This window comes from Pelodiscus sinensis, chromosome 12, assembly GCF_052426305.1.
Source record: "Pelodiscus sinensis isolate ZL-2025 chromosome 12, ASM5242630v1, whole genome shotgun sequence".
NCBI lineage: Eukaryota > Metazoa > Chordata > Testudines > Trionychidae > Pelodiscus > Pelodiscus sinensis.
This window is the reverse complement of record NC_143063.1, coordinates 49,108,763-49,124,040: the sequence shown is the minus strand read 5'-3', so window position 1 is coordinate 49,124,040 and position 15,278 is coordinate 49,108,763. Positions and strand designations below refer to the sequence as shown.

The following is a 15,278-nucleotide window of genomic DNA, read 5'->3' as shown; positions in this document are numbered from 1 at the left end:
TGATTTTCATGCACACCTGCTCCTGGGTGGCCAGGCTGGCAGCTCTCCTGCCCTAGCCGGCCACTTTCCTGTGCCTAGTGCGGAGATCGTGGACAAGGTCCACGATGTCCGCACTAGCCCAGGAAGGTGCCCGCCTCTTGCGGTCCAGGGCAAGCTCCCGGGAGCCGCCAGCCTAGTCCCGGCAAGAGGGGGTGGGCTGGGGGACATCGGGTGGGTGGCTCTGTGCCGTGCCAGGTGCAGGGTCTGCTAGCTGGGTGCTGGCAGGCTTTCACCTGGCACGGGCACCGTAGCCAGCCCGTGCCCCTTTAAAAGGTCCGGGGCCGGGAGGGGGGCATAGAGTTTCCCTGGTGTTGGCCAGAGTGGCCACCAGGGAAACCTGGAGAGGGCTAGCCTCCCACTAGTTCGAACTAAAGGGCTACACAGCCCTTAGTTTGAACTAGGCGTTAGTCCTCGTAAAATGAGGTTTACCTAGTTCGAACTAAGCGCTCCGCTAGTTCGATTCAAATTCGAACTAGCGGAGCGCTAGTGTAGAGCCTAGGAAAGTTAGTTCGAACTAACGTCCGTTAGTTTGAACTAACTTTGTAGTGTAGACATACCCTTAGAGACTAATAAAAAATATAGATAGTATCATGAGCTTTCTTGGGCACAACCCACTTCTTCAGATGACTATGTGAACCTCAGTAGGTTGACTGTGGGTCTATGCTATTTGGGAGGGTAGAGTTATTGCTGCTGTAATAGAATATTGATTTTAGTCAGACACAAATTTGAGCATAGTCACATGCACAAATAGAGGGACTTATTTCAACCTAACTTTGTAACATAGACCAGGCCTGTGGGTCTCTTTGTTATACTTAATCACTCTTTCTATCTGCTCTTTGACAGGGTTGACCTCTCCCTTTTCCTTGAAACCCTGGCTTGGTCTACGCTTGACTTAGATTGGAATCCCTGGCTTTACTTGACCTACTTGACCTACCCCCACCCCTGGTTTGGCTGCAGTTAGGTCAATCAGTAATTCTCAAACTACAGGGCAGACCTCCCAAGGGAGGTGCAAGCTCTGGCTGGTTTTTTAAAGAGCTCTAGTTGTCTGGGCTGGGGCTCCTGCAGAAGGCCATGCACACCCAGGTGGGGATCCAGGGGACAGCAAGAGCCTTATCACCCAGGTTTGCACTTTCCTTCTTTTCCCCCACCCTTAATCCCTCACGGAGAGGCAGCCAAGGCTCAGGCCCTCCTTTTCCCTCCCCACAATCTCTCACATGGCAGCCCTGGGGCGGCAGTAGCAATGCAGAAGTACACGTGGCAACGAACCGATATCACAGTTTCATTAGGCCTGGTCTCCACCCACATTTGTAGCAGTTTAGCTAAGGCTGCACCAACATCAAGGATTTGGCACCAAGGTTGAGAAACAACCACTCCATCGTAGTGGAGCTTCATTTGGCCAGTCACAGCGGGTATGTTTACACTTGGAACGAGGAGTGTGATTCCCAGCTTGAGAAGACATTCCTGCGAGCTCTTACTGAGCTCATGTGCTAAAAATCAAATCAAAATGAGGTGGCACAAGCCACAGGAGGAGCAGCCGCCCTGAGCTTGTGCCCCTAGGTCTGTAGGTGGGATGGATCGCTCACCTGGCTGCCATGCTACTCTGTTTAACTGGTATGAGCATAGCAATCACACCACTGGTTTGAAGTGCAGCCCCTCCCACACCTAGGCTATGTCTACACCGCGGCTTCTTGCACGAGTAATATGCAAATGAGGCTAAGCGTGGAATATCGCTGAGCCTCATTTGCATACCTAATGAGCCACCATTTTTTTCAGAAGAGGCTCTTGAACAAGAAGGAGCATCTACACTGCCCCTTCTTGCACAAGAAAAACCCTCTTGCGCAACGCCGTTACACCTATTACTTGAGAGGAAGAACAGCATTGCGCAAGAGAGTTTTTCTTATGCAAGAAGGGGCAGTGTAGATGCTCCTTCTTGCGCAAGAGCCTCTTCTGAAAAAAAAATGGTGGTTCATTAGGTATGGAAATGAGGCTCAGCGATATTCCACGTTTAGCCTCATTTGCATATCACTCACACAGGAAGCCGCGAGTGTAGACATAGCCCTAGAGATTTTAGCTCTGATGCAATAGTCCACTTGTCCAGAGAGGGCTGAAACAATATTTTCTGCTTCAGGGACTATTTATTTACCAACCTAACTTGTAGTTGAAGCGTGAGGCTCGACCTGCTCCCCTTCCTAAATCAAACTTGCTCCTGAAAGAAGTATCACTGATCGTCAGCTAAGAGAGGTACTATGAGAAGCCAGCATAAAGAAACAGGATGCCCCAATTTGCAATGCCTAGCAGAAAGCAGGGTAGAATTAGAGGGAGATGCAAGAAAGTTTGGCTAACATGTCCCAGATACTACAATAGGCTGATAAGATGTATTCAGGGCCAAAGTGTCTTAAATACAACTTTCAAATTCAGGGCTGATGATACATTGCATAGATTTTAACTGTGCAAGTCCTTTCCTCACTCTGTGTACATAGTGTAACCTTGGAAAAGACAACTTCATTCCTTGCCTTTGGATTGGTCCCACAGTTTCCTTTGGGAGTATATCCAGTACTCTGAGAAGATGGATATTGCCTGATCTGGGCTCGGCCGTGCTGGGATATGTTCCAGCAGTAACATCATTTGACAAAACTGCACGCAACAAAAATGTATTTACTGCTGAGGAAAGGTGCTGGGCTGGAGACCGAAATCTCCAATTTATCTACTGAACAGGAAGGCTATAGAAAGAGATACTAACTTCCCTTGGCTTGCAGGCCTCATCCCAAGTAGAGAGACCACCTTTACAACTGGGACACGGGAGAAGGGTCAGTTGGCCTCTTTTCAACCTGGCGAGAAAAGGGACAAACTAGCACCCCTGTGATGGTGCTCTTGCCCCCGTCAACCCTAGCAGTTAGCCAAAGTTTGGAGGTTCTGGTGTTGGTGACAATCAGGTGTTTATCTGATGCAGTTTTCTTTATTTACAAAGAATGTGTTAAGTTTTGTGTCTGAACAAAGGAATCAAACACCAGGAAAAAGCTATAACAGAGTTAGGGTGCCATTTACAGTGCTTTGGAGCTGTGGCTTCCAGTCTGGACGGCTCACAAACAGCCTCCAGCATGCAAGTCAATCCCAGCTACGTTTGTGTGTGTGCCGCAGCCAGCATGCCACACCTTGACTCTCACTAGCCTTTGTTATCCTTCAGGGTGACCCCAACACATTCCCAGTCTTAGATGTTTCCCCAGAAATGTACGTCTTGTACGGCCCAGTCTACTCCTGAGCAACACAAATTAATATAGCACCTGTATTTCTTTACAAGAAATAAATATGTATACACCTTATTACTGCTAACAGTTTCACAAACACTTCAGTGTAAACACCCAAAACAAGTTTAACTACAAAGAGATTTTGAGTACAAAGGAGGCATAGAAGTCAGAAATGGTTACAAGAACAATAAAGATAAAATGCAACTAATGCCTCGCTTAAACAAGGTTAAATTCAAAGCAGTTCTCGCCACATTCTCAGGAGTCTTACTGACCAAAATTCTTAGATCAAGACCCCTTCTTCAGATCCATGGCTGCTTCCTTGTCCCTAGTGGAACAGTGAATCACTTCACAGAAAGGGAAGAGGGGTGCCCTGGGGTGTTTGTCCCTCCTCTTTATAGTCAGCCCACCTCCTTGGAAAGTTTTCCAGAGGAAATCCAAGAGATAGTTAAAGATAGGAAAAGAAGTGCCATGCTGCATTTTCCTCACCTGTTGGAGCTTCTTTTGTTTCCCGTCCAGCTGAATGACTGTTTGTGGCTTAAATGCAAATTAAGCAGTGCACACTGTCTTGTGTGCCAACCGTAGTTTGGAACATGTTTTAAGATAACCATATAGAGGAATCTTATAACTTCATATACAATGTTGCCACACATTTTATCAGGACAATACTGACCAGCACATCACGGCTGAGTCTAGACTGGCAAGTTTTTCCGCAAAAGCACTTGCTTTTGCGGAAAAACTTGCCAGCTGTCTACACTGGCCACTTGAATTTCCACAAGAACACTGACGATCTCATGTAAGATTGTCAGTGTTCTTGCGGAAATGCTATGCAGCTCCTATTCGGGCAAAAGCCCTCTTGCGCAAATGCTTTTGCACAAGAGGGCCAGTGTAGACAACACGGTATTGTTTTGCGCAAAAAAGCCCCGATTGCGAAAATGGTGATCGGGGTTTTCTTGCGCAAAAGCGCGTCTAGATTGGCATGAACGCTTTTCTGCAAAAAGTGCTTTTGGGGAAAAGCATCCGTGCCAATCTAGATGCTCTTTTCCGCAAATGCTTTTAATGGAAAAACTTTTCCATTAAAAGCATTTGCGGAAAATCATGCCAGTCTAGACGTGGCCTGTGAGTTTTCAAATGATACCTCACAAAGGCAGTATGTGGGATATGGACACAGGGGTACCTTCTGTCATAACAGCTTCTCTTGTTCACAGTACCAACACTCTTTCAGTCTCCACCTCTGACCCCGAAGCTGTCCCCCAGGTTTCTCCCAGGTGCAGCCACCTTGCTTTCAGCTAATGTTCATGTGGCACTGAAGGTCAATAGTTGCTGACAAACAATAGTGTTATGCACTAAGATTGTGTCTGCATTTGCACTTGCTCGACAAAACGTGTGTCATTACAGGTGCTTAAAGTGAACAACAAAGTTTTGTCGCAGCCAGTGCAGGTGTGAACACAGCTTTGTTGGCAGGAGTACTCTCCTGCTGACAAAGTGAAACCTGCTTGTTGGGGGTAGAAGTATTTTGTTGGCACAAATGCTGACAAACAGCACTCACACGTTGACATTTAGTGATAGGACTGAGTCCACACAGACTTGTCTCTAGTAGACATACTCAAAGTGAAAACCTCTTCTGCTCTTAGATGCTCAACTTTCACTTTCTTGGGCCTTTTGATGTTGTACTTGTACTAGTCCTCTGAGCCTCATGGGCCTTTTCTTTATTAGCAAACTGAATAGTCATGAGTCACACCCAACACAGATGATTATAGGATACAATGATAAAAACAACTAAGTTCTGCCTACCTCGCAGTCTTTGTCAATACTAGATCACCAAAGCTTTCTTGCGGACCCAAGGTCTCTCTTCCTCCATCTCCAAAGTTTGGGTAATATTAATAATTCCCTATACCGGAGGTTGTTGAATAAATGTTTGTGAGATACTCAGATGGTGCTGCAAAGGGCCCTAAGTATATAAAGAAATGTTTTGTAATAAGCAGTTTTGTGACTGATGCCAATTGTACACCTACAATTATGCAATAAGAAAGACCAATGCAAAGGACTGAAGGGTCACAAAGTTCTCTCCCCAGAAAAGACTGTTTCAAACAAAATATTGTCTGGTTAGGTGTTCATAAAAAAAGCATATAAGCAGGAAAAAAAACCTGACAAGTAGAAGAGTAAGCTGTTAGTGTAAGAGAAATAGTCCCACTACAAAAATGTAAGAGTGGATTTAATAACTAAGTGTACATCTACACAGCAGGGCTAAACTCGAAATAAGCTACGCAACTTGAGCTATGTTAATTGTGTAGCGTAAGTCAAAATAGCTTATTTCAAATGTGGGCATGTCTACGCAGCTCTTATTTTGAAATAGAGCATTCTTCTTCTGAGTTTCTTTATTTTGAGTACAATGAGGGTTACGGGAGTTGGAATAAGCAGTCCTCCAGCTTGCCATCATTATGTCAAAATAACTGCTTGTGTGTTGACATGGACTGTGTTATTTCAGAATAACGTCCATTATTCTAAAATAATGCTGCTGTGTAGACATACCCTAAGAGACCAATTATAACAGTACCAGCTTTGCTATGATTAAGATTCAGAACAGCTTTGTAGTTAAAGATCAACTTTTCTAAGTGCTCTAAATTTGCATAGTTATTCATGTTGCCTTAAAATGTAGTGTGCTTCACGGGGGCATCAGAGATAGTTAGTGATCCAATTTGGGATCATTTATACAGAGTTCCTGAGCTTGCCCCCAGCCAAAACAGCTTTGATTGTTGTCTTTCTACCAACTCTTTTTGCACAGATGTAGGGATCAAACCGGGGCTCTGATCATGATCCCTAGCAGTGTCACTCACTCAGATATACTCCAGCTAGTGCATGGCACCCACTAAGCCTTTGGGGGCAGAAACATGAAAAGGTTATTTGCAAAAGAGCTTGTCTCTCTAGCTAAGTGCATGCTTAATGCTCACACATCAACAGATGACACTATTTGTGCAGAGTGCTCAAGAAGTTTGCAAACCAGACATGACTCTCAGGACCTGTATGGCTCTAGGGGACATGTAAAGTTGCACAACACCCAGGCACAATAAGTCTCAATTCAACCATGGGCAGAAATCTAGGGGGGTGGGGGAGGGGAATGTCACAGGGCTTTATTTTGTGGTAATGTAATCTGAGCACCACAGAACTCCGTGAAGGCACTCATGCTGGTTTGAAACTAAAATTACATGTGTGAATGCTTGCTGAGAGATGAGGGAAAACTGCAGGGAAAGGAATTTGGGGCTATGGAGAGTGGAGGGGGACTAATGGAAATGGGGGAAGAGAAAGGAGAGACGCCATTAACTATTTGTTTCAAGCTATATTCATCTCCATGGGGTGTTCTCACTGAGCTAAGACTATCACCTTGAGATAAATGGGTAACATATGCTTAGGACTGTTTGAGCTCCCACAATTATCCTGTATTGGGAATCTGTCCAAAGCAAAGCAGCTGATAATTAATTTCATATTAGAGTGAAGGGCCAGGCCTGCTACAGTTAAGATTGCAAAGACTTTTCAGTCTAAAGGACGACACTTAAGTGCTGTAAAACATGTATGTTTATTCACATTGTCTTAACATTTGCAGCAAGAGGTTCTCCAGATACAGACCCCTAGGAAAAAAAATTCCTAAAGTTAAAAGATACTAGCAATTTTTTGGGGAACACCTGGCTTCCAAAGTGCTGATAGCTTAATAGGACCAGAAGGAGAGGGTGAGATGGAAATGGTAGCAGGGTTATATGTTGTTGGGGGGTGGAAAATGGGGTAAGTGGCAGAGGAGACACACCAGTTTACTCTCGGGTTTAAAGGCACTGTATCAACCATGTAATAAACTGTCAAGTTTTGGGATAGCACATGGGTCAGATTTCTGTCTCTGACCTGCTACCAATTCCCTCCTCCTACCCCTCAGCACAGCTGCAGAGGACAACCATTATCCTCATTCTTCTATAACAAAACCAACAGGAAAAGGGAATACTTCAAAGTAGGAATAAGATCCTCCGGAAAAGGGCGCTTTTTCCGGAGGATCGGGGCCAGTGTAGACGCTCTTTTCCGGCTTTTCTAAAAGCCGGAAAAAAGCGGCGGACATTTTTATTTAAATGCCGCGGGGGATATTTAAATCCCCCGCGGATTTCCCTATTACGGCTTCTGAAATTAACATGCCCCTTCCGGAAAAGGGGCCAGTGTAGACGTAGCCATCGTATTGTTCCTGTTTCTTCCATTATACCCCTTAGCTAATGCTCACTAGTTCATCAGCCTAACTGGTAAATTAGCTGTGTATTCCCATTCAACCTTCAAGGGAACCAACTGATGCCTGATGATCAGACTGCAGGCTTCTACCCCCAGCCCTTCACAACACTGCCTGTGGGGGGCACCAATTCCTACCAAGAACAGTTCTCTTTCATACAAAAATTAGGCAAGTCACTGACCAAAAAAAATAAAAAAATCATTAAATGGAGAATTAATTTGCCAGATAGATCTCAGACCTTCATAGACCATCACACTCAGCAAGCCTCAAACGTCTGTAAACCAGACAACCAAGAGTTAAGAGACACGCTCTGCAAGCTTAATTATGCCCTCTGAGCCATGCCTCACTGTGCTCAGAGCAGGAGCTACCAATATTTGCCCAACCTCTAAACACTCCAGTCTACTCCTAAGACATTTTACAACCTCTTTGTTATAGGCTCAATGCCATTTCACATTACACTCTACTTTTGCTACAATTCATCATAAATCCCAGACCACTTTTATGTCCCACCAAATGCTCACAATTGCTCTATGTCCTGCTACTGACACTCACCTCATAAATAATGTGGAATCTCTCAAGGTACACATGTACCTTTTCCCTTCATTACACATAGGAGGCAGGGAGAAGAACCCTCCCCCACCTTGTCACAGGTTTGCCAAGATGCTCCAGCTAATCCCTGCACCATCCCATACAGCTACACTTAGTCAATGCAGCTGGGGTGTATGCGAAGAATTCAGAGTGGCTACTGCCAGCTTTAAGGAGCCAGAGTTAAGGTTGCATTGGGCATTTACTTAACTCAATTCCTTGTTTTCAGCTTTGAGTTTTGCTGAAATTGATTTCTGGAAGGGCACAAGATACCACTGGGCACATGTAACACTACACCAATGAAGTTATGTCAGTATGTTTTTTTTATTTAACATATTTTGGTGGGATGCTGGGGTTTTCTCACACTGTACTGGTGTTCAAAGGAAGATAGTGAGAACTGGAGACTGCAGGCCTCAGAAGTGTTTTGAGTGAAAGGAAGGGAAGAGTGCCTTGACATTAGAACTCCATACTCATTCTGTACACACCTGAGGCAAGTGCTCAGGTTAACAGTTTTCTGGAAATATTTGGTTAGAAAAATATTACTTTGAGAATCTTTAAAAATTAAACCCTTAAAGAAATACACACATCAGTATTTCCAGCTTCAGGCAATCAAAAACCATAAATGAAAGCCTCTCAAGAGGCATGAGATTAAAAATTAAAGTTTTTTTTTTAAATCACCGTCTGGGTTTTTTGAGCTTTTTGTACTTGAGCCACATTTTCCAGCTATTAGCAGCTTTTCTTCTTAAAGTGAAAACAGAATCTCAGTCCCATGACTCCAGGAGCTGAGGCTTTAAGAAAAACTCTAGCTATTGCAAGAGTTGGCACCTGTAAAGAATAATTATCTAGCATCTTGTCTCTTAAAAGCTGCTGGGAAAAGGAAAGTGAATTTGTGCCCTTTTTTGCTTCCTTGTGTTGTGCAAGCTAGATCTAAATATATATTTTTCTCCAAAGAGGAATTTTGTTTCCCCCACCTCTTAGGACTAATAAATGTTTCAGTTTATGTGGAAGGAACAAAAGCTAGCAAACAGCCGGCATAGTCATTTCTTGGAGTAGATCACATTTTATTTACTGTGAACTCATAATCCTAGAAGTTCCCTAGTCATCCACAGAGTCTAAAAGGAGATTATACCAAAAAGTGCTAATGTAAAACACTCACAGATTTTAAAAAAAAGTAGATTTTTAAAATAGATCATAAAAAACACTCTGGAAATTCCCCCAGCCCTCAAAATAAACTCAGTTTTGCTTTCTTTTACAAGGCACATTTAATCCTTTTTCAGTAGATACACAGCTCATGCTTTCATATGGGATGTTCAAATAAAAAAGGCAGGGCCACCCAGGAGGTTTTAACAAACATAATGCAGGTCCTCCGAGGCTGAAGATATTAATGTCTTTAAGGAAAATTGTTACAGTCAAATATATTTAAAATATGAAGAGGAAAAAAGGACATTTTCCTTCTTGCTCACTACTGAATATTAGGTTATAGCCACACTAGAAATGGTAGAGGCATAACTACGCTGGTATAGTTGTCAACACTTACCAGAGCGATGATCACAAGGGGTTCTTCTGTAGCTGTACTAAACTCCCCTTCCTGAGGGGCAGTAACTGAGCTGATGGAAGAATTCTTCTGTCAACCAAACAGGGTCCACACTGGAACTTTGGACAGTTTAAATTACATTGTACAGGACAATGTGAATTTTTTCACAGACCTGAGTGATGTAGTTAAGCTGTTCTAGCTTTGCAGTGCAGACCAGCCCAGAAGCGACAGAGAATAGCATTTAACTTGCACACAGTATTTCACAGTAGAGTGCATAGAACAGAAGCTAGTGGGGGGAAAGGATAAGTGAGTGTTTCTTTTTACAGTTTCATTAGTTCTTAGGGAGAAGGGAGAGAAGTAAGGCTTTGATGTAAGATGGGCCAGTGTTAAGAACTCAAGCAGTACTAGGCCTGATCTGTGCTTAAAAACTAGGTCAACCTAGCTACATTGCTCAGGGATGTGACAAATGTTGCCCCTGAATAGTGTAGTTAGATCAACCTGACTCCTAGTGTGGCTGCAGCTAGGTTGATGGAAGAATTTTTCATTGACCACCTCTGAAAGAGATGGGTTACCTACACTGACAGAAAACCCCTTCTATCAATGTAGGAAAGCAGAGCCATGCCTTTGCATTGAGAAATATTCAGTGCAGTCAGACCTCCAGGCTTTAATCTATTCCTATAGAGCCTTGTAAAGGCATCTCTGCTGTTCCAGGCCCAATGCAGGATGTGGAGTAAGAGCAACCCCAATGTGTGCTCTGGCTCTGAAAAAAACTAAGGGTTAACATCTGGGAAACAGCCAGTATTTAAGAATGCCTGAGCCTGGTCACACCCATCTCAGTGTACTGGGAGTTCCTGGGGGGGAAGGGAAAGGCTACCCTGATTCTATATATATATATATATATATATATATATATATATATATATATATATATATATATATATATATAAATGAACTCTTAAGCCAGGAATATTATCTAAGGGGCCTTAAAGCTGCTTTGCCTTTGGCATCACAAAGGAGCTACAACACAATGAATATGTCTCATGGCAAGTACAATATATATGTCCCCTGGAAGCTAAGCCTCTTTATGTCAGAGAGGAATGAGTTCCACATACAATACAAGAGTTTTGTTGAGCTCTTCCTGATCACTACTGACTGTTTCTTTGTGCTCCCCACATTGTCTTGTGTGATTCTAAGACTGTGAGCACTTTGAGGCTGGAACTGTCTTTTTGCTGTCTTTGCACTAGTGATGTTACAGTGTAAACAACTGTTTAAGGCTGCGCTGCAGAGAAGCCTCCTCCTCAGGAGCCAGGAGGGGAAGGGCTGCTTGCTCTACTGCCTGGGAGGAGGCAGTGAAGCTGGCAGGGACTGGCTGCCTGGCTCCTGGAGTGGCAGGTTCTCTGTAGCAGGGAAGCCACCTTCCCAGCAGCAGAGCTGGCAATCACTGGCAGTCCTGCTCCCAAGGGGGCTTCATTGCAGGCTCTGCAATATAAAGCTTATTTATATTACAGAGCCTGCAGCATGTGTAACCGTTGAGATTTTCAGCAGTTACATGGTTACCCAGTTAACTGACTTAACATCTCTAGCATAGCCCAGAAAACCCTGGCTATCACTTCCAGTTCACCTTCCCAAGAATCTACCTCATTCCAGAGCTCCAATCTCCAGGCCATCTACCTGACAGATTTGCTCCCTTTCCCTGATTTCTCTCTGGTATCCCCAAGTCCTCTGGTATCCCCATGAAAAGGTAACTCCTGGCAGCATCTCCCTCAGCCGACACCTGGCCCAGTGAATGCACTTTAAGACTAGCCCCTTGTTCTGTAAGCTGCAGAGGGTAGCCCAGTTAGTCTATAAAGTGCTACCAGACCATTTGTTGTTTAAGTTTACCCTTGTTCTGGGTTTGGCTTTCTGCCACTTTTACTCAAGCCCGATGCAAAATAGCTTTGCCATCTTTCCCTCCAGCTTCTAGGATTCACCCTGCAGCATTAGCCATTTTGTATTAGGCTTACCTTCTCCTTACCTCAGGGGTGGCAAGCCAGCTGCCTGCAGGCCACATCTGACCTGTTGCACAATTTCCCCACTCCAGGAGAAAGCTATGAGCCACACACCCTCTGCAAAGCTGGAGTCATGAGCACCAACGTGTCCTTTCAGTAATTGGCAGGAGGGGAGAAAAAAGACTGTGGCCCATGTCTGCTTTTTTCTGTAGGTCAATGATCCGTGACAGAAAAAAGTTTCCCTACCCTTGCCATACCAGACTCGTTCTTTCTAGCAGACTCTGCATAAGGTCTAACTCAGCAGGTATTCCCCAGCTCTGGCTAGTCCTCACCATCAACTTTTTACATTTCCCAAGGTCTCCATAACTCTCCTCTGCTGCTTCTGGTTCTCTCCTTTCCTTCTCAAGAACTCTCACCAGCCCTTTCCTGGGCAGTTGTCACTTATCTCTCCTTACACACCCTTTATATAACCCTTGTCTTCCTTTAAGTCCAGCCAGGAAGCATCTTAGGTTACAAGTCATACATACACTGTGCTCCTTCAAAGAGGCCAGGCACGCTGAGACACCCACATCTTTACACTTTTCTTCACCGACTAACATCAGTAATGCTATGTAACGACTTAATTATTACAAAATCAGAATAAATCAACTCAGAAACATTCCTTTCCTTAGTCATATGCAATGTTCCTGCTAATCTTTTCCACCTAAGTGTGAATTTTTTTCCCAATCCATATGCAGAATAGTTTATATGTGCAGCAAGGCATGTGCGAAAGCACACCACCACCAAAAAAAAAAAGCTAGACGTGGGCAATGTGCTAACCAGGTGAGCAGCATTTGAATCTCTCCTCAGCAGCTGCACAAGCGCACTTTGCAGGGAACACTAGCTGCATCGCATTCAAGAGGGGTGGGATACAAGTCTCGCGGTGCAGCCTTTTACTAGTACCTGTAAAAGGGGGCCAGATGACAAGCCAGTGCACCACGAAACCCTCCGCAACCCCAGGATTTCAGTTCTCCTCCCCTTCGAGGCCTGAGTGTTATTCTCCTCAAGCAAAACCCTTTTAAGCAAGTCTCACACCTAATCCGAGACTTGCCCTGATCTGGACGCTCCCGCGGGATCCTAGCCACGTCTCACCCCAGGGAGTTAAGCTTCAGTCCTCCAGCAGACTAGCTCCCAGCCCGCAGGACCGGGCACCCGAGAGCCGCCTCTGCGCCAAGGCTGCCCCGCCTAGGCCTGGCGCTGAGTCACGCCCTTCCACAGGGCCGGGCCCAGCTCCCTCCGCGCGCGGGGAACGGCCAGGCAGCGCCTGACCGGAGACTGAGGGGCGGGGGCCGGAACATGGAGCCCCCGGCCCGGCCGGGGCCCCGGAACCGCTCTCCGGCGGGGCCCGCAGTGACCGAACCCAGCGCGCCCGACCTCCCCCGCTGCGGGCGGTCTCTAAGCAACCCCGGCCATGACCCTTCACCTTATTCCCCAGAGACAGCCAATCAGGTGCCTAAACGTCATGCGACGGTGCCCAATCCGATTTGCCCGCCCCTGGCGTCAGCACGCTTCACATCAGGCTCCGGCTCGCGCCGGCGCGCTGCGGCGACGGTTTCTTCCGTTGACGCCACGCGCGGCGCGCCTGTGTCAGCGCGTGCGGGACTTTCCCTGCCGGAGCCAGCCAATGGGGCGGCGCGATGCGGCGGGCCAATGGGCAGGCGCGTCTCAGCGGCGGGTGGGAGCGAGGCAGGCAGCGCTGGCGAGCCGGGGGCCGGAGCCGCCGCGGGAGGAAGGAGCTTGGCGGGCCATGGAGCGCAGGGCCAGGAGGCGCCGCCGCGACAGCCGCAGCCCCGAGCACTAGAGCGGCCGTCGCCGCCGGGTCCCGACCGAGCCGCCGCGCCGCCCGCGCTTCCCCGCGCCGGGCGGGTCCCGAGCCCCCTTCCCGGCCGCCGCCTCCTCTATGCGGCGGGGCTGGAGGAGCCGGAGGCCGCGCTCGCCCGGGGGACGGAGCGTGAGGAGGGGCCGAGCCCTGCGCGCCCAGCACGGACCTCGGGTGAGGAGCGGGGAGGAGGGGGGGGGCGCGTGCGGGTATGGGGGGCAGCCCCGCTGTGGGGGAGGGGGGCGGGCGCGTGCGGGTATGGGGGGCAGCCCCGCTGTGGGGGAGGGGGGCGGGCGCGTGCGGGTATGGGGGGCAGCCCCGCTGTGGGGGAGGGGGGCGGGCGCGTGCGGGTATGGGGGGCAGCCCCGCTGTGGGGGAGGGGGGCGGGCGCGTGCAGGTATGGGGGGCAGCCCCGCTGTGGGGGAGGGGGGCGGGCGCGTGCGGGTATGGGGGGCAGCCCCGCTGTGGGGGAGGGGGGCGGGCGCGTGCGGGTATGGGGGGCAGCCCCGCTGTGGGGGAGGGGGGCGGGCGCGTGCGGGTATGGGGGGCAGCCCCGCTGTGGGGGAGGGGGGCGGGCGCGTGCGGGTATGGGGGGCAGCCCCGCTGTGGGGGAGGGGGGCGGGCGCGTGCGGGTATGGGGGGCAGCCCCGCTGTGGGGGAGGGGGGCGGGCGCGTGCGGGTATGGGGGGCAGCCCCGCTGTGGGGGAGGGGGGCGGGCGCGTGCGGGTATGGGGGGCAGCCCCGCTGTGGGGGAGGGGGGCGGGCGCGTGCGGGTATGGGGGGCAGCCCCGCTGTGGGGGAGGGGGGCGGGCGCGTGCGGGTATGGGGGGCAGCCCCGCTGTGGGGGAGGGGGGCGGGCGCGTGCGGGTATGGGGGGCGGCCCCGCTGTGGGGGAGGGGGCGGGCGCGTGCAGGTATGGGGGGCGGCCCCGCTGTGGGGGAGGGGGCGGGCGCGTGCAGGCATGGGGGGGCAGCCCCGCTGTGGGGGAGGGGGCGGGCGCGTGCAGGTATGGGGGGCAGCCCCATGCTCGGTTAGGGAGCAGCCTCTCGATAGTAGAGGGGCGCGTACGTGTCTGGGGATGGGAGTAGCTTCTTGCTAGGGGAGGAGGGCGCGTGTGTACATGGAGGTGGGGGCAGCCCCTCGGTCGGGGAGGGGGAACGTGCGTGTCTGAGGGGGAGGAGAACACCTCTATGGGAGAGGAGGCATGTGTGAGGGAGTGGGGGCAGCCCCTCGTTGGGGGAGGTGGTGGCAGGGTTGTCTGGGGGTGAGAGCAGCAGCATTTGCTACAAAAACAACATGAAAAGTTGTCTGAAATGGTAATTTCCGTTTCCCATTTCATCATCTCTGGGTAGGCGTTAGCTCTGTTAGCTCTGTGCGTGCAGAGGGGGAAGCCGATCTGCCTGAAGCTGGCTGATCTGCATTTATTTATTTATTTTCCTGTTTTAATCTCTAAACTGCTCAGTATTTTTCTCCTTAGAAAAAAAGCCTTTGTGCACTGGGGGAAGGGCTGCACTCCATCCTTGTCCCTTAGCAAAAAAACAGCTGCACTTCTCCAGTTCAGAATTTACACCCCCCCCCTCAGTTCAGTAGATTGATTGCATGTTTATAAAGGCAAATTGTGTCTCTTCCCCCTCCAAGAAGCCTGGAGGAGCTGAGCCCTCCAATGCCCTCTGCCCTTTCCCAGAGAGAGCAGCTGTTTTGTGAGGGGTGTGTGTGTGGATTGAAAATCACCCTGTTCATTGAGATACAAGAGCTGGTTTGTTTACAGATTGGC

General features: G+C 48.7%; 2 protein-coding genes across 7 annotated transcripts in view; one reads left to right on the top strand and one right to left on the bottom strand.

Moving 5' to 3' along the window:
- Nucleotides 1-5,215, bottom strand: part of SPG7 (SPG7 matrix AAA peptidase subunit, paraplegin) — a 57,900-nt gene extending 52,685 nt beyond the window's left edge. Inside the window, exon 1 of the mRNA XM_075939847.2 lies at nt 5,076-5,215. The gene's annotated coding sequence lies outside the window, so the exon portion shown is untranslated. The remainder of the gene's footprint in view (nt 1-5,075) is intronic.
- Nucleotides 5,216-13,350: 8,135 nt separating this feature from the next.
- The window catches only part of ANKRD11 (ankyrin repeat domain 11), a 248,048-nt gene continuing 246,120 nt past the window's right edge, over nt 13,351-15,278 (top strand). For 3 of the 6 annotated variants that reach the window (XR_012906623.2, XM_075939842.2, XM_075939844.2), the window contains exon 1: nt 13,351-13,678. The gene's annotated coding sequence lies outside the window, so the exon portion shown is untranslated. The remainder of the gene's footprint in view (nt 13,679-15,278) is intronic. The other 3 variants (XM_075939838.2, XM_075939839.2, XM_075939840.2) reach the window with 1 other exon arrangement.